Below are 23,528 nucleotides of genomic sequence, written 5' to 3'. Positions count from 1 at the left end.
TTCAGATATCTCCCATAGTCAGTACAGAAGGTTAGATAACATCCTTATTAACTCTTCTGTTTATACATGGTAATCTAAGCAGCTATTTGAAGTGTGCATTAAACTCATGCACTGTACAAGCTGCAATAAAAGATGGATTGTCTATTCCAAAATCTAGGTATCACTTAATTTTGAATGGCTTTGAATGGCTTTAAATAAAAAACAATGCTTTCTCTAAGAGTACCAAGTTCTGTCCTCAAAGAAGTCACTGATGTAATTAAAATGATTTTAGTATAATTCTCCCTGGAATAACCAGGGAGAATAATCAGACAGATTTGAGTCTGATGCATAAAATGAAGATGTAAAAATCAGAATAGTGAAGTTTTTATGCTTTCCAGATGAATCTCTGGCATCCCAGCTTCATTCAGAAATGCAACTGCTCATGTGTAAGTTGACTGCACAGAGTTTTCCCCATTCCATCCCACCCCAAACACTACAGAGCCCTCACCCTGCCCAGCTGCACTGTGTACACCCCAGCTCCATGCTTTCCAAGCACGGTAGGTACAGTTTATAAAGGAGGCACTGGTGCTGCTCATACAGGCTGATGCATGGATTGTACCCCTGGTTTCTATTTCAGTCATCTCATTTCCCTGTCATTGCCTGAGGTGCATAAATTATTCAGATATCAAACCATTATAACAGAGACCTAAATGTATTTTAGAAAAATAGGATGCCCTCAAGGACAGTACAGGGGTTAAAGAAGTGCTGTTGCTCAGCTTGTTGTTTTGATCCACTGGATATCCTCCCCTGGGCACTGCAGTGGTGATGTACAGACCAGGAAAAAGCAGCAACACCTCACCCTGTTACATGAGGTTGCATTTAGAAGGACAGACAGAAGCCAAGTACTAATAATGATTGAAGAGAATAAATAGCTCCATGTTTCCATCAGATGAGGCTTTCTGACCCTCAGTTTGGGAGTCAGAACAGAGCCAGGTCTTGCAAGCAGCTGTGACTGCTACACCAGTAATCCTTTCTCTGCAGAAGGGCTCATTCCTCCCCTTCCTAGAACAAGTTATGGTCTGGTTGAGCAGCAAGGAGATAAAACCCAAATTTTTGTATTTTGGCCATCAGCACAAGCATTTCTTGTACTGAAGGGCCTACTGGAGTTGGAGGTAGCTTACAGAAAGATTTCACCCAGCCTTTTCTGAAAAGATTTCTTGACAGCTGGCGTACCAGGAGGAGCGACCCCCAATACACCCTGCTGAACACCTGCACACGTATCCTTACAATGGAAACAAGTTGGACCATGGGATAGGAGCAGGTGTGGCACAGCTGCCACACAGCAACTGAGTCCACAGGAAAAAGCTGTTGACTCCAGCTGCAGAGTTTACTGCCAAAAACTATTTCCAGGGAAACTAATATGCTCACCACGGCGTTCTCAAATCATGTGTAAATTGGCATGAGGCACCAACAGCCAGATTGCACAAGGTTGGGGGGCAGATCATCCTCCTTGCTAGCAGCCTTCAGAAGGTGGAGAGGTCAGGTTCCTCTGCTGCAGGTCACAGCTGTTACACAGGGGGTAATGACACAAATAGAGAACAGCCAGCTCCTGAGAGTGATGGGGCAAAGCCTGCAGAGCCAACCCAGACAGTGTTTAATGCTATTGCTTAGGGGATGTCTGGAGATGGGGATAAAAATTCCTTCTCCCCTGCTTCCTACGAAGTGTTTGATTTAGGTGCACATTTGCTAGCACTGTAAAATTAAACATGACTATACCTATTATATCAAATCACAGTGTGCTTTACCTTCTGCTGGAACTAACCCAAGGAATGCTAATTTTGAGAGCTCTCTCTCTGTGATGAAAATGGGATAAACAACAAGAGAAATGATAGACCTTCAGTATGCAAACATACAGGCATGGTTTGTATCTTCCAAAGCTTTGGCAGATGCACTTTCATTCTGAGTAAATGATAGATCTGCATACATTTCAGACAAAACAAGGATAGGGAGAGAACATCAATATTTATTTAGATTCTCTAAGTATTCCTAGCTATTAAAGTTATTACTGTAGCTGTCAGTCACAGGTTCAAATCTTATTTGTGCAACCTCAGCTTTACAAACCTGCTTTACCTATGACAAATTAAAACTTGAAGGTTCCAGTAAGGTGGACTGATGCAGAATGAAGTCAATGAACTGCTAGAGTCACTGCAGAAAGCAATCTGCATAGCGTGAGCATGACTTTTCATTACAGGCAGAAAAAGTGAAGGTTAAAAAAAAAGTCAGAAAATTCAATTATAGGTGATTGGCTTAGTCCTTCCCAGATATATACACATGCATAACTTCAGCTGCATGCAGTTCAACGTGGCTCTCCAGGTTCTAGTGCCTCGCGTACAGGCAGGACCCAAGATGTAGCACTGAGGGCCCTCAGTCAATAAAGCATCACCTACAGACAGTAAACAGTGCTTAAATCAGAACAGGTTTACTGTTCTAGAGAGTCCTAGAGAGGCCAGTAGAAAAGCTCACACCAAAACTTCTTGTTCAAACTGATGATGGCCAGATTAAGCCAAATCCTTTCCGTTTTTACATCACAACAGCACATTTTGAGGCTGTTCCTTTTTTATATAGGAATTTTTTCACTGCCTTCAACAGAAACACAGTCAGACCAAATGCATGACGGCTCCTCCTGTGACTAGCTGCAGAGAGTGCAAAGCCATGCACAACCATACACATTTACATAACTGAGCTGATTGGTATGGTATTCTGTTTGGAGCTTTAGACTCTGCACTTCTGTTAAAAAGTTTCAAAAGGTATTTATTAAACAGAGAGGAAAAAGCCCTTTCAATTAGCAAGGCAGTGCAGCTACATCATTGCTGAGCTCACAATAAGCTGCTGTCAACTTCTCCAGTGCACACAAAATAGAAGAGGGTTTTACAGCCTGTCACCATCTCCTGACACGCAGGTAAGGCTCTGGAAATACAAAATCAAAACAAGACTCTTTTCTAGGCTCTTATTTCTCCCCAGGATGATAGACTTCAGCTAGTTCACAACTAGAACAAATTTGAAGCAGCAGTTGCTGCTAGAAGCAGCACATCCCTGCTGTTCCGAGTCCTCTTTAGGCTCCACACTACATAACCACATCCAACATAGTAACAAGAATTTTGGAAGTGATGTCATTCTTAACAGCAAGATTCTTATTCCAGAAAATGCCAGGCAGCAATGAATCATGGAGATGGAGAGGGGTGTGTGAGCTGCTTGCCTCAGTTTGGAGCCCACGCTTACTGCTTGTAAACAAGTGAAAACAACAGACCACTTAATTTCAGTCCTAAAGTAGCTAAATGAGGCAGATTGAAAGTGAAGGCTTCAGATACATTTAATGAGTGAATGTTGATGCTTCCAGACCTATAGGCCAGATAGTTTTTTTTTGTTTGTTTGTTTTGTTTTTAAAAAAAAGCCCAAGGCTGGAAAAAAAGTAAAAGTCTCCAGGTGTCTACTGTACTTTTCAATCAATCTGTGATAATATTCAAGAAATGACAACTCTGATAAATTAAAACCCCAGGATGCATAGCCAAAAGCAAAGAGAATTTATATAGAGAAGATATAATTTATGCAGTGACTTATGGAAACAAAAAAGCAATTAAAGCAGCTTCCTACAAAAAAAAAAAAAAAAAAAAACCCACAAAAACCAAACCTGTAGCCAATTTACTTAATCTGAAAATGTATTTATTTATTTATTTATTTACTGCTAACCTGGAAGAAACTCATTTGGCTAGCCTTTCCCACTACTCCAGTTTCCCTCCTTTGCTAGGCTTACACCAGCTGGTTTTTCCAATTTCACTGCTCACCAGCTATGTTGCATACTATGCATTACTGTGCTAACGTTTTATATGGCCTTGCTGCTGCTGTAGATCTTGAGCAAGTGGATACTGTGCTTTTAGAACACCCTCCTACAACAGATGAGGGATACTGCCTGTAGAACATCCTGACTTGGGATGCAACTTGCTGCAGAATGACAAACATTGAGCACAAACCTGGGCAAACCATAATTTGAGTTTATAGCATCTTAAACACCATTTTAGGCAGGCATGATTTTCTGAATTCAGTTTAGCTGAAGCAATTTTCATCACGAATGCTTTTACACTAGTAATTTTTTTTTTAATTTAGAAGAAGAAAGGCCATTGCTTCCTTGATTGAACATAATGTTACTTGAGCTATGACATACCTCATTCTATCTAATGTAAGTAAGGCGCTCTGAAACCAGAGATTTATTTTCTCAACTATGCAAGGAAACATACCATTGAACTTATTAAAAATACCCATGAGGGTAATCTTATTCTAAATTCAGTGATCTCAAGTTTCAGTACTGGAAGGTTTTGCAGTATATCACTGTTGTACCTGAAACTTTTTGTTAAAATTCCAACTTCTCTGAGAACAGAAAGATCTTTACTTATAAATTTTAGCTATATAACACTATGCTGAAATCCTTTATCGACCAGAAGCAGAGCAAAAACTCACTAAAGACACAACTGTGCAGTTGGCAGCATCCAGGTAAAGTATTTGAACCAAAAGGCATTTATCTAGCTACAAAGAAGAAAAATGAATATTTCAGAAAAGCTAAAAACATCAGTGCACAAAAAAAGGAACTGGAACTTCAGTGACTTCACACCAAGTTCAGGATTCAGAATTACTATCACCTGCTTTCAGTGAAATGCTGTTCCTTGTATTCGCAATGACACAGCCCAAACCATGATTTAGTACAACTTTTTCCAAATCCAACCACTGTGCTAAACCTGATCATGGGGGCAACTCCATATCTTTGTTGTTAAATGATTACTTTCTTATTGCCAGCAGATGCATTCTGAAGATTTTTTTCAGGCAATGAAATCTGCGGTTTAGAAAACGTGGTGATATGTCTTGACTGATATATTCACAGCTAGCTTTAAGTCATTAGTGTATCTGTAAAAATCTGGGGCTCATTTTGCTTGATAATGATAAAATCATTTAAGAACATTTTTAATAATGATGTAATTTCTCAAATTAAAATGTTAGCAGTGTCTTCTGTTCATACTGTTGACAAATAACATAGCATGAATGCAAAGAATCAAATTCTTATTTCCTTATCTCTGCTGAAAAACACTGTATTTTACAATGTACTTCATAACTGCTAGATTAGTTACACTACTCAATAGCTCACTGCCTTCTCTAAAGAAAACACAAAATAAACCTTCTCCAAAAGAAACCTAAAACAAATGTCCATAAAAAGAGTTTTATCTTTTTCAGGTGTTCCTTCTTTTGAGGTCCCACACAGAAGAAAAGCAGAAGATGGGACGTATTTTGAAGGGAATATGGAGACTGCAGATTTTCCACTGTTGCTGATATTAAGCCATCTCCTTCTCTTTGATATATCTGCAATCCTTACAGACCAGTAATATACAGAATTTCTATACTGGCATTCCCTAATGAGCAGTAGCATCTGTCTGAGAATCTTGTAAACAAACCTCTCAGATGCTTTCTGTAATCATTTTTCACTGAAATACTGTTACTAACAAAATTTTAAAAAGTTAGAGCCCTGCTTTGTTTGCCTTGCAAATTTTCCAATCTTAGGAGTGTAACCCCTGCAGATGTATCTACCTGCATTTGCTAGAAATCTGAAGAGAAAGTTGCTGTGAACTCTCAGTATCTCCCATATTTCTCATGATTCTTTAAAGAACATCATCAGCTAATCCACTGAACATCAAAGCATAAAAACTGCAATAAGTTATGTAATTAGCAAGTCTGCCCACAGCCAAACAGATCAAATACTTTAGGTCCAAACAGCCTACAAAACTCATCCCAAGCCATATATCTAAACCACAAAGTGGGCCATTTAAGAACTAATGTAAGTGCTTTGAAATATACTGCAAGCTATCCGCTAATTTTACATCACCATACATGCACGTACTCACTGGTCTGACGCAGTCCCTTGATTTGGTTTGGTATCAGTGAATTAGAGGTGAAGTATAGATTTGAATATGCATCTCCAGTGATCTAAATGCTCATACTGCAGTTAAGTCACATAGAGAAAACATCTTTGAGGTTCCCAAGAATCCTTACAGGCTCAGGGAACTATTGACTAAGAGAAATAAAGACACATTGGGCACAGGCACTCACAGACTATGGTATCTGCCAAATGGCTGGAATAGATTCTTTAGGCCCATCTCATCCAAACATGAACTCATGAAACTCCACGGTTTTGGTACAGTCCCTTTGTTTTTTCAGCACTCCCTATTTCAGGAGAACAAGTTCTGAGGTCTTTGACACAAGAACTGTCAGGCAGGACAACCTTGATTTCACATATCAGTTTAGGCATCTAAATACATAAGATACATATAGGCATTTTATCAGCATAGCTTCAACATTGCTAATAAAACTGCAATTATCATTAGAGAGTCAGAACTTCATCTACCTGCTAAGAATAGAACAAGTCAGTGATGACAGTGGGTGTCTTGATCTGCAGTGAGAATATCTAAAAGGTAGAGAGGGGTTTGTCATCCCTCAACAAAGAATATTGGGCTATCTGGCAATAAACTTCAGTTGTAAAAGGAATAGTAAATGGAACCATAAGGCCTTGATTTACATGCTAGATAGATCCTGGTTTGAGATCAGATTAATTCTTTAATAAAGATGCTATCCATTGCTGAAAAAGATCTGCCATGATTGTTTATTTGCCTATCATGAACAAAGAGCGTTAATTATGTTGTTTCAAATATACTAGCTCTTCCTTAATATTTACAGACTGCCACACTGCACTATGTCTTATGCAGGAATATGTTATATGTTCAATTGAAACTGACTTACCAAATGGAAAACAATTTTTTTGTCACTGTAAGCCATATATCGTATTCCTGCTTTCACTGCTACAGGACAGCACTGGGAAAAAAAAAAATCAAGCTGGTACCTACTTTTACTTTGTAAAAAATAAATCTTTCAATTATCAATAAAATGAATGTCACTAGAAAAAAATTAAAGATAAGGATTCGTTTCAGGAGTGTCAAAATGTCAGCAACTGCATACAATAGGATAAATGTTCTAAACTGACATTCAGATGTTTAGAGACATTCTAGCCTGTTTTCTATTATCATGGATAGAAATGTCATCGGGACAGTTCTTACACAATCCTGTCTGATATTTAGTTTGGCTAAAAGTTCTATTCTTGGGCAAATCCAAACCTCAGTTTGAATAAGTGGAAGGTGAATTGACTCTGGTTGGCCCCAGCTGGCATTCTCTGGTGGTACTTTTGACCTTTCCCAAACTACAACTGAATGCAACAACAAAACCAAAACCTCAAAACACAAGTGTTCCAGTCTAAACTGGTCTAATATTAGACACAGAGGATGGTGGCCCTGCATGAGCCATAGGGGTTGGAGCTTGACGATACTTGCCCTTACAGCTCAAGCCATTCTATGATTCTATGGTTGTAACAACTCCAGGGATTTACCTACTCTCAACTAGAATGCAATTTCAAAACACTTAGACATTTTTCATTATTGCTCACTTGGACAATTTGTTTAGATATATTATTATTATGAAATAATTTTAAACCAAGTTTTCATACATTGCAAAGATATTCCTGTACAAGGTTTTAATATCAAACTTACATAGGCATTTCCAGCAAAAGAAAACCAAAAACAATTAGGCTCTATCTACTGTATTATTATCAAGAAATGTAAAATACAGTTTTGATCCAAAAACCTAGTATTATTTGATTGAAATGTAGATCAAGTCTATTGCAAGAGTATAATGCATCTTTTTTAATTAATACTTTATTTTAAACCTCTATTTTATTCCAACATGAAGTATGAACACCATTTGTTTGCTCATATAGTAGCCAGGTGCCTAATTATGTAACATTACCACATGCCAACATTCAGCCTTCTCCAAATATCACTGAAACCAATCAATACCTTCCATTGATTTCACTAAGTTTGGCATTAGATCCATATTCATTTCTTTCCAACAAATAAACTGTTGGTATTTTCTCAATATCCTTTTGCAGACTTCCTTGTTTGTCTCCCCTGTGACCACTACCATCTCTAAAAAGAAGATAATGGATTTACTTTAATTGAAAACAAAGGAAGAAAGGCAGTACTTTTTCAATACCTTCATATCCTTTAATCCAACTTCTGACCATTCTCTACCCAGCAACTTTCTCTTACACTAAAGTATCCAATCTTTACAATTTCTTTATCTTAGTCTGTGAATTAGAAATACTATGATGACAAAGATGAGGGTTCTACTAATTCTTGAGTTTAGAAAACTGAAAAAAAACCTCATCTTTTGAATTTTTCTTCCATTACACAAAATGCAAGCACAAAGTCTGATTAAGAAATCAAATAAAAGTTTATTGAAGCCCTGCAGCTCAGCTTTGGCTTAAAAAGTGTTTTGAACAAATGTTAGCTATGATCATTTATTTATTTAAATAATTTTGTCTTGTAGCCCCGAGAGCTGCATTTCTGTTTCACTCTATTGCTAGTTTCTTCTGAAAACATTCTTATTCCTTCCCTGGTTGTCAAGATTATGTCCTAAATTACTTTCCCCTTTTTTTTAATTCGAAGCTGTAGTACATTTTTGTGCTAAGTTGTTTTTTTTTCTTTGTTTTTTTTTTTTTTTTTTTTTTTTTCCCAAATAAGCATTATCTAGAGCTTTTTGAAAACAGAAAATGAATTATGCTTTTGATTTACAATTCAAAAGCCATAAAAACATTTATTTTCTGAATATGTTGGAAAGTTAGATTATAATAAAATCACCTTCATGCACTCTCATTCCCTTTAGAGCCTCCTTATTTCTCTGAAAGAAGTTCCAGCCGGTGGCCATGTAGTCCTGATTGAAATATGCAGTAGTTTGACCTTTTAATTTTGTTTTTATTTACTTTAGAGATAACAGAAGACTGATGTTAATGTTTTGTAGCTGGGGCACCTGTATGTTGTCAAACCGCCTTTAACACATGGTAGTAAAAAGCACTTATCTGATGCTCAACCTCTACTTATACTATTCAAAATGTTTTTCTTCTGTTTTACACGATTAACTTATTTAATGAGGCAGAACGAAAGTCTCATCCATTGTAGTTAGCCACAGGTAATGCAATACTGAATAAACATTAACAGCACATTAATCTCTCTGACTTTTCATTATTGTCCACTAACAGGCATACATTTGTACCTGCTTTCATGGTTAAATGCAATTATTTTCTTGTTTTAAAAAAAGAAAGAAAAAAAGCTACCCCAAAATTATGACAACGTATATTAAGTACTGCATTTTAAATACTGAAGAAAGAAAAGCCCAGGAGGAGCAGACTGTGTACAGCCATCTGTTAGAGGTCATACAGGCATCTGACATCATTAGAGAAGTTTAGGAAAGGAGAACATAAAAAACCTCACCCACGGGGAGGGGAGAGACTGCAGCAGGGCTCTCTTTTCTTTTGAGAGTGAACAAAATAACCAGGAATGAACAAAATATTGTGGTCTCTTATGCATGGGACGTGGAGCTCCATCTTCTTCTCCATGCACAGATGTGTGGGGTTTTCCTGCCCATGCCAGCTACATACCATGCCAGCATCCTCCTACACAGAATTAGTTTCATGAGAGGAGAAAAGCAGAATGTACTGTGCATTACCTACCACTTTCTTGCCAATGAGGTAAATATACACATACTGCCCACATATAGACATACACATACATAGGCAACTGGTGCTACCTCTAGGATAGTCGAGCCTGTCAACGCTGCTGTGTGAAAGCATTTCAAAGCACATTCTAATTCCCAGTCAAATGGCCATTAGGCTGATAATGCATTGATTTTGCCTGGACTACCATATCCCAGAACAGAGCACACGTGGTCCAAAATGATATGAAATGTGACAGAAATAAGACCCTTTCATTACAGTCTTGGCAGTAAAACAATTTTGGGGTGTTGTACGACACTTTATCTCTGGAAGCTGTTCTTTGTCAACAGGACGTCTACATTAAAAAGTCATGCACTGCAAATACCGGCAAGACAGTGTACACACAGAACGTTAAATTCCAGCAGTGTTCCCAGAAAATAAACCTTCTGACTCATTCTCATACTCATATATACAATGAAGATGACGGAAAGGGCTTCTTTCTAACTTCCTGCACCAACCATTAGTCATTCTTCATTAACCACAACATTTGGCTGAGATCTTATAAAAGATAATCATCAGCTTTCAGGGAACCTTGTATCTCATAACACAGCCTGCTGTTATTTTGTGTAAAGGTACATAAGCAAGACAATCCTACAGGCGAAAATAACCAAAAGCCAGCCTCGCATAAGTTGATGGCTTTACTGATTCATCCTTTCATTAAAGCTGGGCTGTGTTGTTGACCAGTGATATTTTGAAGATGCCAATAACTCTACATCAGATTCTCTCCATACAAGTTTATTTTTGTTTGTTTGTTTTCATTGTTTTTGTTCTTTAAAGCAAAGAATCTACAAATTTTGAAGGAAGGATTATACAAGAAGAAATGAATAGTCAGCTTCCTTCCATTTTCATCCTTGTGCAGGGACAAAAATATTCTGCCCGGTAATCAGGATTCACACTGGTCTGTGCTGCCATTGATGCAGTTTGATCAGAAGCAGTAAAGCAGGACCACAATCTTTCTAGTCCAGTGGACTGACATAAAGAGGGTAGCGTGTTTTTGAAAGATAGAGAAGCCACTTAAAATAAAAAGAATTATTGATCAACAGGAAATAGAAAATTCTAAATGTAGAAAACTAAGCAAGGAAGAGAAACTGAAGAGACATGATAAAAACTCTGCCAAGGCAATGCAGAAAGAGGCTAGGATTCACTTTTTTTTCTTTTTGAAACACACTGCAATAACGCAGGTTTATGATGAGGCGGGTTGGTAACGCTACAAATGGTATCGCAGACAGGGAAGAAAAATACAGTAATTATTTCCCATCTGTATTTGGAAAGATGAGCATACCCCTAATTCACTAGTAATCAAAGTACACAGCAGACAGCTTCTTGAAGTGACTTTTGTACCTAAGTGAGACATTTGTACACTGAATATTCATAAACTGAATATATCTTGAAATTTCACATATACAGCAGAAGACTGGAAAACTGTAATTGCAATTGCTTTGTAAAATATCTTACTGAAACATACATTGTAGAATATAACCCAAACACAAAGAACTGGGTGGCTATCTGATAAAGCTCAAAAAGTTATTCATTAAAAGGAGAATGTGAGCAGTCACCATGATAACGGTTGTCAAAAAAAGTGATTAGTAAATGTATATGAAGGAAGGTATATTTCACTCTGATGAAGATGGTTATAGTTCATCAGAAAGAGAGGTGGAAGGAGACTCTGTTACAGGGGGCACGTACTGCTCAAGAAGAAAAACTGCTGGTACTAAAAGACTGCTTAATCCAATTGCAAACACCAGGGTAATATAACCAGTGCTTCGAAGCTAAGCCAGACAAATTGAAACAACACGCACATTTTAGAAGTGATGGAGTAGCCAGTTTAGCAAACTGGAAATGACTGGTTCTTGGTCAGTAACTGCTGGACTCTATTATTCTGGTAGTTGCTTTGGTTTTTTTGTTTTCTTTCTCACCAAAAATTTCAACCTGAAATTAGAAAACTGTTCTGATAACCTTATTCTCCAATGGAAACTGATGATTCAGGAAATTCCTAAGCAGCATGAATAAATTCAGGGGCTCTGCAAAAGCTGAACACAGGATTGTTTATAACAAAGAAAAGATTCAGCAACAAAGGAACCACTAAAATAAAATATTCAAAAATATAGAAATATTTCTGCCACATAACCAAGAAGATAACAACCATCTCATATTACCAGCTTATGCAGCTGCTCTTATTGTTCAAGAAAAACAATATGCTTCCATCCTGAGCTGCTAAATGCATTACCTGGATTACCTGAGAAAGTAGGTACTCATGAAATGGGGAAACTAAAGAATGTCACATAATTGCACAATAACTCTGACTACATTAAATAACAGTAAGTCTAAATTAACTTTCACTTCATGGTATTCCAAAAAAATTCTGTATTAATTTCCTATTTGGAAAAGCTTTGCCTGTGAGTTTGTATTTTGCTTATATTCTTGCTCAACCATTCAAAACAAAACTATTTTTCAGCTCTAACATTCCGTATATGAAAAGTGTTAGAGACAGAAGAGATTTCACATATCAGAATTTTCCAATAATTTTGCAGAGATCAAAGTTTAAAAGAAAAAAAAAAAGAAAAGATTTTCCCGAAAAGTTTGTTCAAATGAAAAACATCTTACAGTGAAAATGTGGAAAACAAATACCTTTGATCTTGTCAGTTGGACAAAGCAGAAAGGTTTCATCTGTGATTGTAAATAATTTTATTTGAATTCAGTTTAAATTTATATTTCCATACAAATAGAATAAGCACAAATGAAAGGAATTAGCTCAAAATGGCATTATACCTTACAAAGCTCCACAGGATCTTTTACTTCCAAAGAAATTTCAGGATAACAGTATCTGTTATTTTCACAGGAATTCTCTATATTCCCAAAAGCAAAGCATATAGCCTAGATCTTGTTCAAATCACAGACAAGTATGAACTAGGAGATTGTCTTGCATGTATCTTTCTACGTCTCCCATTCTCCCTGATATTTTCTGTTCAGTTGCTGCCACTACACTGATTTTGCAAGTCTTCATTAATAAAGAGCTCTTGTTAAGACACATAACCAATTACAACTTCACAGTGTAGAACAAAAAGCACATCCCAGATCTTCTGTCTGTATGAGTCCACCCAGCCTGTGAATCAATATGCAGGGTGATTTGCAAGCATCTCAATGGACTTGCTCTTTTGTCACTCCCACGTTAACATTAATTCTTTGGCAATGGGAGAATTAATAATACTGTACAATCAGATGTGCTAGCACAGAATGTACATCCACACTACTAGGTTACATATTTCACCTGCTAAAAAATATCCATTACTTAGAAGCTTCTAACAATTATTTCAAAATGGCATTGCATTTCTGTCCTCTTCTAAGGCTGACCATGTATTATACCATGCATAACTAAGATCTAGCAGAGTTTCAGTACAGCGATGCTGAATGCTAGCTTTGTTATCTTTGCTCAGATTATGAGTTCAACACATAAATACACAAGGTTTCACAGTCACAGTAAGACCAATTTCCAACTATTCAGTGCCACAGCATGTAAATTCAGTGAAAATAAAGCTCTAAACTGGTTTGCTGCTTTGCTCTAATATACAACTTCCCACCAATACAGGATAGAGAGAGTTTGGATCAAAATAACTGAAGTCAATTGAAAAAACACAGAAACAGGAAAGAAAAGCAGATAAGGCAGAACGCAGTAAGGTACTGTCGACAGAAATAAGTGTAATAAAATGTTCTAAAAAAAAAAGATGGGATCAAAGCTGAGAGTATCACAGTCCACAAGTCTTGTTTCCTTAGTCTTGATTGCCTGTAGAGTGGGCTCACAATTGGTTTAATGCAAGCTGTGCTTATGCAAACATGAGCACTGTGCAGCCTGATAAACTGGCACATCCACCTGGAATGTTTTCTGCCAAGCTGAAAAAGATTTTACTTTGTTGCTCATGCTTTTGATTAACACCTTACTTGTTCCTTTCCTGTTACTGAAGAATGAGTTTTACAGACAGAAAGACACAAATGGATTAACAGGTTAAAATGTGCACACACAAAACCTGTACTGTCACGCAGATTAATTAAACTCATCCCTGCCTCTGCTCATTCTTTCTCCTACCTGATTCCATGTGGTTGACAGAGGGCTTCCTCTGTCTACAACATGTGAAACCCTGGCACCAGAATCACCTCTGAGAACACAGGGAACTTGGTGTCCCCAGAAAAAAAAACTCAAAGTTGATAAAATAACAAAAACAAACCCTCCTTTGTTCCACTGGAGGTGTAACTTTCCACTACTTGCAAATTATTCCAGGGTTGAAGAAAAAGAAATAACATAAAATCAAAATTCATTCCACTGCTGCACTAGATACAGAGTGCCCAGGCATGATACAGTTCTAATGTGCAACCATTTCAATTACCAAGACTGCTAAAGCATGTAATTTGACAGCCACTTTATACAGTATCTCCTAAGCTCATCTGACAAGGAGGATCAAGGCTTGCAGATAAAGTGTCAACTTCCTAATTGCCTCCGAATGCTACAGCATTTACCTAAAAATCTATTTTCCCATTTTAACTGCATTGTGTTCACATGCTAAATCTAAATTTCTTTCAATGACAAGCATCATAACCAAAACATACAAATTGAAAGGATTATTTAAAATATACACTATCTGCAATATGTTTCAACCCTATATTTATGTTCTTTACAACAATAGAACATCTTTCTATGTGGCAACATGCTGTATATTGCTTAAAAAATAATGAATATTGTGACAGTTATCATGAGAACTGTTTACTCTTTGGAATTTTAAGAGTATTCAACAGAACAGTTAGCATTGGTTTTCATAAATTAATTTTGAAATGTGGTAATAGTCAAGATGCATGGAAGAAGAGCTTTCATGATGCAACACCCACTTATAACACAATCTTAACTGCAAAGCATATTAAAAACTGCGTCAGAGATTCACAAACAATGTGTCCAATTCAGTGCTGCCAAGAGGAGAAAATGAAATAGCTTAGTAGGCGATTTAACAACAACAACAAAAAAGCAATAACTACAATTATTTTTTTTTCCCCCCTCATAAACACTTCACATACAGTTGCTGCTGTATTGAATGTATGGAGTATCTCAGTGGATCGGAGGAAGTAGCATTTGGCAGTAACAGCCTAAAATTTCTACATATCATCTGTAGAAAACACAGCACCACCAAAAGATCATATAATGTGACATCAAATTTTCAAAAATACTTTTTCTCTAAAGACTTCTCTATATCTTTTCAGCACAAAGCTTTCATTCAATCAGCATCTCAGCACTAGGGATATGCCTCCATCTATATCAAGGGAAAATACAGATATTCCAAATTGTTTTAACTAAGGTCACATTTACTAAATGATACCGCACTTGGCATAAGTAATTCAGACCACTATGGCTATAAATCACCTATTGTCCTCTCAGCTACCAGGACGAAGTGTTGGTCTTTCTCTAGTGACCTTTAATTATACTGCTTAAACCAAAGGGAGGATCAATTTTTATTTCATTTTAATTTTGATTATGTAAAAAAAATAAAAACACTTATCAGATGAATCCTTCTGCTAATAAAGTATAGGAATTAAAATTAAACAAGCTATCATGTTTGTATAACCATGAATATGCAATACTGTAACTGATGGCAATTTAAACCTCGATTTGGTGAAATACATAGTTGGATCCTAGAACAGAAAGGGAACACAATGCACTAAATTTTTCCTATGTGTAACCCTTTGGCAAAGCAACTGGAGAGCAAAAGCAGGAGCAGAACATATATCTACCTTTTCTCTGGTTGCTTCAAAGTTGTATTATGCATCCAATTATTTGACTGTGGGACTTTGTATTATCCAAGTACTGATCATTTACTGCAAGCTGTGCGATTATTTCTCATTCACTAGAAATAGAATATGCACTATCACGTGAACCCAATCTACTGGCCATAATTAGAGCTTGATGCACTTAAGCACTCTTCTGGGCTCATTCTTCTGTGTATCTCTAAAATCAATCTCCTTCTGGAGAGTCTTCACCATTCCAGCTTCCCTGTGTCCCTCCCCTCATTGCCTATTCCTCCTCTCCTCCATCTCAACAGCACTTCAGTGCTTATTTCTGTCTTCTACCTCATTAGAGTCTCTTCTAATATTGTTCAGTGCTCAGTTTGATTTTTCACCCCTCCTTATTCACTTCGTAACTTTATTCACACAGTTTTATTTCCAATACTGTCTTAATATCATGCACTCATAAATCCAATTTTCTACTCACTTCTCTTTATGATTCCAATTATATTTGGAATAATGCCAGTTAATATTATGTTGTGCCTTCTCCTCTATGCTTAATATTGCAGCTAACATTGCCCCGACTACAAACCTGCAACTGATTTATTTTTTTAAAGATAGCTATGAACATTCCTCAGTACATGTAAAATTCTAGAAAAATGATACTATAGGCAGGAGGTCTAGAATTTATCTAGTAATTACACCCCTTATCTTACCAACTACATGCTGACTACTCATCAATATGTCATGGAGATTCATTTCTGATTGAACAGCACCATGAACTTACAGCTTAAAACACTGCACAGAGTAAATAGAATGGAATTATTATTATTTTTTAAATCTGATCCTGGCCAACTTTATTACATGCATTGAACTTTATATTGTTTGTGCAGCCAAGAAGAGAACACCTCCTGTCAGCCTGCTTTATCTGTGCTTCCCATGAACATCATTAAGTGTTTAATGGAGCTTGCCTTCCATGGAAGCAAAGGAGAGCGAAGTTAATGAGACTGAGCACTGCATAATTTACTTTCAAACAGTGATTTCTGTATTTCTGGGGAAAAGTGCGTGAAAAATCTTAATAATTAATGTATTGATGCTATTGTCATATGAACTTCGTTCTTTACTATTTGTTGATCCCTCTTATTTCAAGCCAATGTTGCAACTAGTAAGACTAATGCTTTTGTGAAAATTATCATAGAAGTCGACTGAAACACGTGAAAGATCAAGATTTTGCTGGCACTGGCAAGTCTCAGCCATGTTCATATGTATACATGCATGGCACTGGCAAGTCTCAGCCATATCCATATGTATACATGCATTGCTGCTCAGAACGGATGTTTCCATGGTGCCCATTCAAAGTGATGTTGCTTCATTTCTGTATTGTAGCATTCATTACCTCTACAATACAGCAAGTGGCTACACAGCAGCTAGAGTGAAGCAATACCTTGCTGGAATACATGCATTCATCCATACAGAATTCCTCTTTAGTTGCCAGTTCCCCAGAAGGATCAAGAATCCAGTATTAAAAGTGTAAGTTTCTTTGTGAGTAAACAGATGTAGCCTGCTCTAGTGAGGCAGAGGCCTGATACAAACTGAGCATGTGGAACCCCTCCTCACCACCACCTCTGTGACTGCACACAGCAGTCTCCATATTGCAAGGCCAGAACTGTTACCAACTTTCCATTGAAATATTTACATATGCAAAGGCAGTTCTAACATTTGCATTCTTATTTTTGTTCTTTAAATTGTAATCTTCTGTCAGTCATACTATCTTCTGAAAAGCAAAACTTTGTAGAAGGAACTGCAAGCAAGATACCTACTGAAGTATGGCACTTTTGTAAAGGAGTTTTCGTCTACGATATGGGCTGATGGAAAGCTAATAATGCAATTTCTATTAGTCCTTGGCAATCACTTATTCTTTCAAAGATATTAATAAATCATTACTTTTGCTACCCACCTAAAATAATTAATGATGCATTTATTCCTCAGACATTACTGAGTAGTCCTGGTAAGCTTCCAGAGAGTTCACATTAGTCCTCATACATAAACAATCTATATATGTTATAACTATAAATAGTTCTAATCCTATATTTTGGGTTTTCTACAAGGTAGTCCAACTGAGCATAGTGTGTTCAATAGGGAAAGATGAAAGCAGCAAAACACCTTCACAAAAATATCCACTAAGCATGAACACATGACAACCTAGGCTTAAGCAAATGAAAGCTCACCACAATTACTGTTTTTTTAAGAAATTCTACTATATAGTGCATACATAAACTATGTAGCAGAAAAAGTACTGAAATATTTACGTTTTCAGATAATCTCACCTGGTCTGGTGTAGCATAAGGTCTTCACATATGCAATTGAGTCAGAAAGTAATGATCAGTTATGTGACAAAAAAAAAAAAGCTTGCATTTTAAATGTCCTTTAAAATAAAGCATTCTTCCAGTAATTACTGCCTTGCTGAAGTCCAATACCACTGGAATACCTTAAATAAATCACGGCTAAACTGAAAGATGAAATGAGCAGTGCTGCAGGGAAACAAATAAGATAAGGTCTCAGAAGTTATCAGGATTAGTCAGGGAGCAATAACAATAAATTATATTCACTCCCATAGTCTCCAGTCATGGACCAGTATCCTTTACATCACTCAGTATGCAGTCCCAAACAAGACATGCTGTGCAGTCCTGCCTACTCTCTGTGGGCTGCATTTCTGAAGTATACACTAAGTTACAGTAGAGTAAAATTATAGTATTTTATCTTCCTTAAGGTAAAATGTGTTACCAAATTCCCTCCACTATTATAGGCTATGCTATGAGGCAATGCAACAATACTACTAAAAGGCTTCTTAATCTGGGCATACACAAGGGCAATTATTTAGATGAGTAAGGACTGAAAAAAACAAGAATATAAACACTAAATGTCAGTACAATCCATCTAGGTTGCTGCTTTCTGTGTTCTCTATGCTCCTGCATGTTACAATGTCTTCCTAATACCAACAAAATTATTAATCTCCTCAAAAACTGTCCAATATTATAAATTGAGTATTAACTGCATAGCTACATCTTTTACCTTTGCACCTGCATTTGAGATTAGAAATTCAGCTCTTTTACAAAATACAGAAAAGCAAAACAAAACCTCAAGTGGTTGCCAAACTTAGCAGGATACTGCTAGGTATGAGACGTTCACATTTATACCTTCTGTTTGCACAGATGAATATAAAACAGGGATGCTGTGGCTGTTCTTCCTAGATAATTGTATTTTTGGAACAGCAATGAAGCAAACAAATTCCTCTATGCTGTGTAGAGTTTCATAGAGCTAAAGATGTTACATCTTACTGGTAAAGGCAGATAGCAAATTCCAGAGGTTAGAAAAGTTGTCTGCATTTGGAGATGCAGCTTTTGAGCTGTTCCTCGGTGCTACTTCCTATGCATGAAGTTAGCATCCTAAGCCCTAGAAAAAGCAGCGCAGATGGTGGATAGATGGAGCCCTTTGTAAGCAGCATGGAGGGGTCAGATATTCACTGCTCATTGCCTCTTCCAATACACAGAGAAGGGGAAGGCAGTAAACAAATAAAGAGGATTTGTCCTTCATACAGTTGCAGTTAGGCCCTGGAAGTCCTTGCCACAGTATACTAGAGATGCCAATTCTTTATAGTAGTCCACAGAGGAGGTGGTCAGGTCAAGGAAGAGAAATCCTCAGACTTTTCTAAAGACATAAAAGCAACCTCTGCCCCTGAAAGCCAAGAGAGTTTGAGGCTGGGACATCTGGGAAGAAGCACTTGGTTTCATCTGTTTTATGTGCTTTTTTTTTCCACAGTATTTGCTTTGGACTACTTGTAAAAATAAGATAAAAAAGTGCAAGAGTAAAAAATTAAATAAATAAATAAATTTACTGTTTCCATCAATAACTTTCCTGGTTCTTGACCTTGTACAGATATCAATATTTCTCACCTGCATCTCCAAAATAGCATTGTAGCATTGTATTAAGTTTAAAGCAATCATGCATAAAACCATTCTTCCTATTGAAGTTAAGATTAAAGATGCATTCTCTCTATACAAATCCAGGAAAGAGCATGCATGCATATCTAAAGACTCTATAGAAACTATAGGGTTCTTAGCTGATAAAGTATTACCTATTGGCTTTGCAAGGAGAAATAAAAGAAAAAAATCAAATACAAATGGAGCAGACATTCATCCACCAAACCTCCTTACTCCTTGACTTTATAGACAGAAGCCTTTTTAATGTTCTTAGCATTTAAAAGAAAGCATCACGTTTCCTTCTGTACAAGACCAGTACAAAACACTGCTCATGGCATCAGGAAGGTACAAAGCATATGCTTTCCCAAATTTGAAAACAGGGTAACTTGGACTATATATTTCAGAAAACAAAATCAGACTGTTAATCTAAAATTCAGATTCTGATTTCAAAATCGTTATGGCCCCCCCCAAAAAAAACAGGAGACAGGAGAAGATAAAAATGATGTTGTTACCTAAAAGCTATCTTTAAATACTTTGAGAATGTTCTCTTTTTTTGTTGCTGTTCTTCATCTTTGTGGTCTTTTACTTCTGTGGTGCTCCTGTGACAAAAGTTGTGTTCAATTTATCGATAATTTATTGACGAAAGCCTGTTAAGGCTTTTGGTCTAATTTTGGTGATGGAAACTAAGCACATCAAATTTAAAGAGCTGAGCAGTACCATCCATACTTTATAATCACTGCAGCAAATGCAATCATTAAAAAAAAAAAAAAGATTTACATTTAACCTTCTTCAAGTCTGAAAATGCAGACTCCTGCGTATGTTCATTTAAAAATAGAACAGACATAAAATCATTCCAAAATGCACTTTGCAGAAAGTACTAACTTTTGCTTCATTTCTTTATGGAAAAACATAACAGACTTCATTCATTATCAGAAGTTCTAATTCTCAGTTGCATCTTGAGGGCATTTTTGCCTCAGTATGCAGTACAGTAATTACTTTTTTGAAGTGCACTGGAAAAAAATAAAGGAAATGAAGTCAGCAGGTTTATGATCTCAGAGCTTTTTGATTTAATTAAAAGTCATTAACAGCAGCCCCCACCACTCAGTTGCTGAGCATGTCCAAATAGAAAGCTTGAAACAGCAGCTGTGTGCTGCAGGCTTTTCAGCCAGCTTGGTTGGGTGTATGTCAAGCATTTCCCTGTGCTGCAGAGTGGACAGCAGACATGACAGTAACATGAAAACCAGTATAAAAGATTAAACAATGAAACTGACATGATTAAAGATTAAGCTTAGTACAGTAAAGCACACTAACTTATATTATATTCCCTTCATGTACATGTTCCATATTAAATCTTTTTTGATTTATGGCATTAGAAACTTTCTAAGTCACACATTTTAATGCACACAGTCATAGCTGAATCACTCACTAATGTGCCATACTCCCTGATGAGCTGGTCAATTTAATATCTAGGCTGATGCCAGAACCTCAGCACAATGGGAGCCCCTACGTTGATATTCTGGTGTAATACCTAATAACAAGTAGATTCCTTTCCTCAGTATTGTCTCTCACTATTGTCATTTCAACAACAGATGCTTTTCTTATAAGCCACTGTATTTACTCAAACTTAAATGTCAGGCAGACCAAGTGAATGCACAATCCATGAACCTGTATGGGGGAAAATGAACTCACATCTATCTCATTATAATATATTGTATCTCCATTTCATTTACTTTCAATTTTGGTTTGGTTTCAAGCAGTTTTTCAATTTCCAAACCACACAGCACCTTAGGAAAGGATAGGTGATTTTTTCCAAGCTATGCCAGAAAACAGAAAACTGTTCTTTGGTATATTTTTGTGATGTCACATGAGATTCCAGCACAATACTGCTCTCACATACACGCTGCTTAACATGACAGCATAACAACACAGGAAACAACCATGCAAATTATCAGTACAGAAATTCTACAGACAGGCTTCCTGATGAATACCAGTGCAAAATTCTAGGTATCATGCATATAAATGAGTAGAAACTTCATGCACTGAGTCATTAAATGAATGGGCTTTCTCTGGGAAAAGTTAGAACACAGTCAGACTCCAGCAAGCTACAATGATATGGGTTGTTGTGCTGGAGTTTTACAGGTGCTTAGTGATGCAGATAATGTCTCAATGAGTTTCTACACTACTTTAGCATTTAGGAAATTAGGTCCTTAGATGTTTTCTGATACACCTCGTTAGTTGCACCTCTGGGTGTATCAGTACATTAAAAAATCTTGTTACTGAATTCAATATCTGTAAATAAAAGTAATGACTTGTAGATGGATACCAGGCTTGTAGGTAAGTCTCAACTAAATCACTTAATGTAATCATTATTAAATTTTAATAGCATGAACAGTTTGTCTGATATTCTAGCCATGGTGGGAAGAAAAAACAGTAGTCCTGAGAAAATCTAAAATTAGGCTAATACAGTGTGAAAGGCAACTCCATTTGTCCCAGAATGTAAGGCTATTTCTCAGTTGCTATGGTTTTACTATTATTTCAGAAGGAAGGCTATACTTGTAAGTGTAGAATTTGCAGACTAAAGACAAATGTTTCATCCAAGGTTAGTCTGTTTATTCTCAGTCCTTCAACATTTTCTTTAATGTTAAGAATTTTAAATCAACATTTTATTACCAAATTCCCTGGCAGAAGCCCATGTAAGTTGAGAATGCAGACAGAATATGAATGAGAAAATTAATTAGTTAGTGACAGTTTGGAATATTCTTTTTCAGCTGACACTTCTTATTAGTTCCTTCTTTTTCTGTTTGCATGTGAAGTAGCTGACAGCATATTTTAAAAACACAGGACATTTAGAAAAATTTATACTGTGGAGCAATGTATTCTAACTCAGTCTTTGGGGGGAAAAGCCCCAAATATTATGTAGTATTTAAGTAAAATGAGTAAATGGCATGGAAATGCAGGAGTTTATTCTCTGTTCTGCCAGATTCCATCAGAAGTTCCAAGTCTCTCACACAATGATGAGTTTTGGAGAGTACAAAAGAACAAATTTATTCTTTTTCTCACCTGAAGGTCAGTTGCTATATAGCATTATTTCCCAAACGTTGGCCTCTACACCACTGCTAAAACTCAATGGCTGCTGACATGAATGGGAAATAGGTGAAGCAACCATGATGAGCTGAGGGCATTCAAAATCAGATCTGAAAAATGAGAAGGAAAGCTAGGCAGAAAATGCAGTACTTCAACAATTTAGTAGGAATTCATGGATATTAGGGGTCCTTGAATAATTAAAATGAAACTTTACATCTATGGCTAAGATAGAATGTGTTGGAAAGGGGACGTTATAACATTTTATTAATAATAGAGTTCATTGCCTCTGGGAAGAGAAATTTATAAAAAAGAAAATGTTGGTTACTTTAACTTTATTCATGGAGCAATCAGATTTCTTGAAATATATATATTTAATTAAATTACTAGAACCTCTAGAAAAGGTTAACATTTTGTCCTGCTGGAGCTTACAAGCTGATACAAGGTAGACATGATACCATATTGGCTTTCTCACCTCTGTACATCTAGCATTTTAATTTCTTATATTCCTCATTTCTATCCTCCTGATACAATGTGAAATCAATTTTTAGATCTTGACAGGGCATTTGTAGCTCTGCTGTATCACTGCACAAATGCAAACATGCAGATATCTTATTAAAATATCACCACTTTGAAGATGTCTTTGCTATAAATGTTATTTAGATGAAAAAATGATTATCAAAACAGTCAGATCTCATTCTGTGAAATTTTATTTTAGCTCAGACTGTTTTAGAAGGCTACAGCTGTCAAACTCGGCATGTTTCTCTCTGATCCTTGAAGCAGATGCACTTTGTTTGTTCTTACGATAAAACATGACTGTCCTTTAGCTGATCAGCATATCAACAAGAATGTAAGATATTTGCTGTTTCCCAAGGTTTACACATCAAAGAGAACTTTTAGCAGCTTTGTGAAATTCATTTGATTTGTTAAAATCTCCATGCTGCAAAAGGATGGAACTGGAGGAGGTTATCAATGCCTTGAATCTTAGATAACTACTGCATATAAGTGGTCCAGATATGTATCTTTGCCTACAA

General features: G+C 36.6%; 1 protein-coding gene across 1 annotated transcript in view; it reads right to left on the bottom strand.

Annotated features, from left to right (window-relative positions):
* The window catches only part of DPP10 (dipeptidyl peptidase like 10), a 396,750-nt gene that overhangs the window by 256,295 nt on the left and 116,927 nt on the right, over positions 1–23,528 (bottom strand). The gene's annotated exons all lie outside the window — the stretch shown is intronic.

The sequence above is a fragment of the Tympanuchus pallidicinctus genome, unplaced genomic scaffold, assembly GCF_026119805.1.
Source record: "Tympanuchus pallidicinctus isolate F22 unplaced genomic scaffold, pur_lepc_1.0 scaffold15, whole genome shotgun sequence".
Classification (NCBI taxonomy): Eukaryota; Metazoa; Chordata; class Aves; order Galliformes; family Phasianidae; genus Tympanuchus; species Tympanuchus pallidicinctus.
This window is presented reverse-complemented; position numbering and strand designations above follow the sequence as displayed.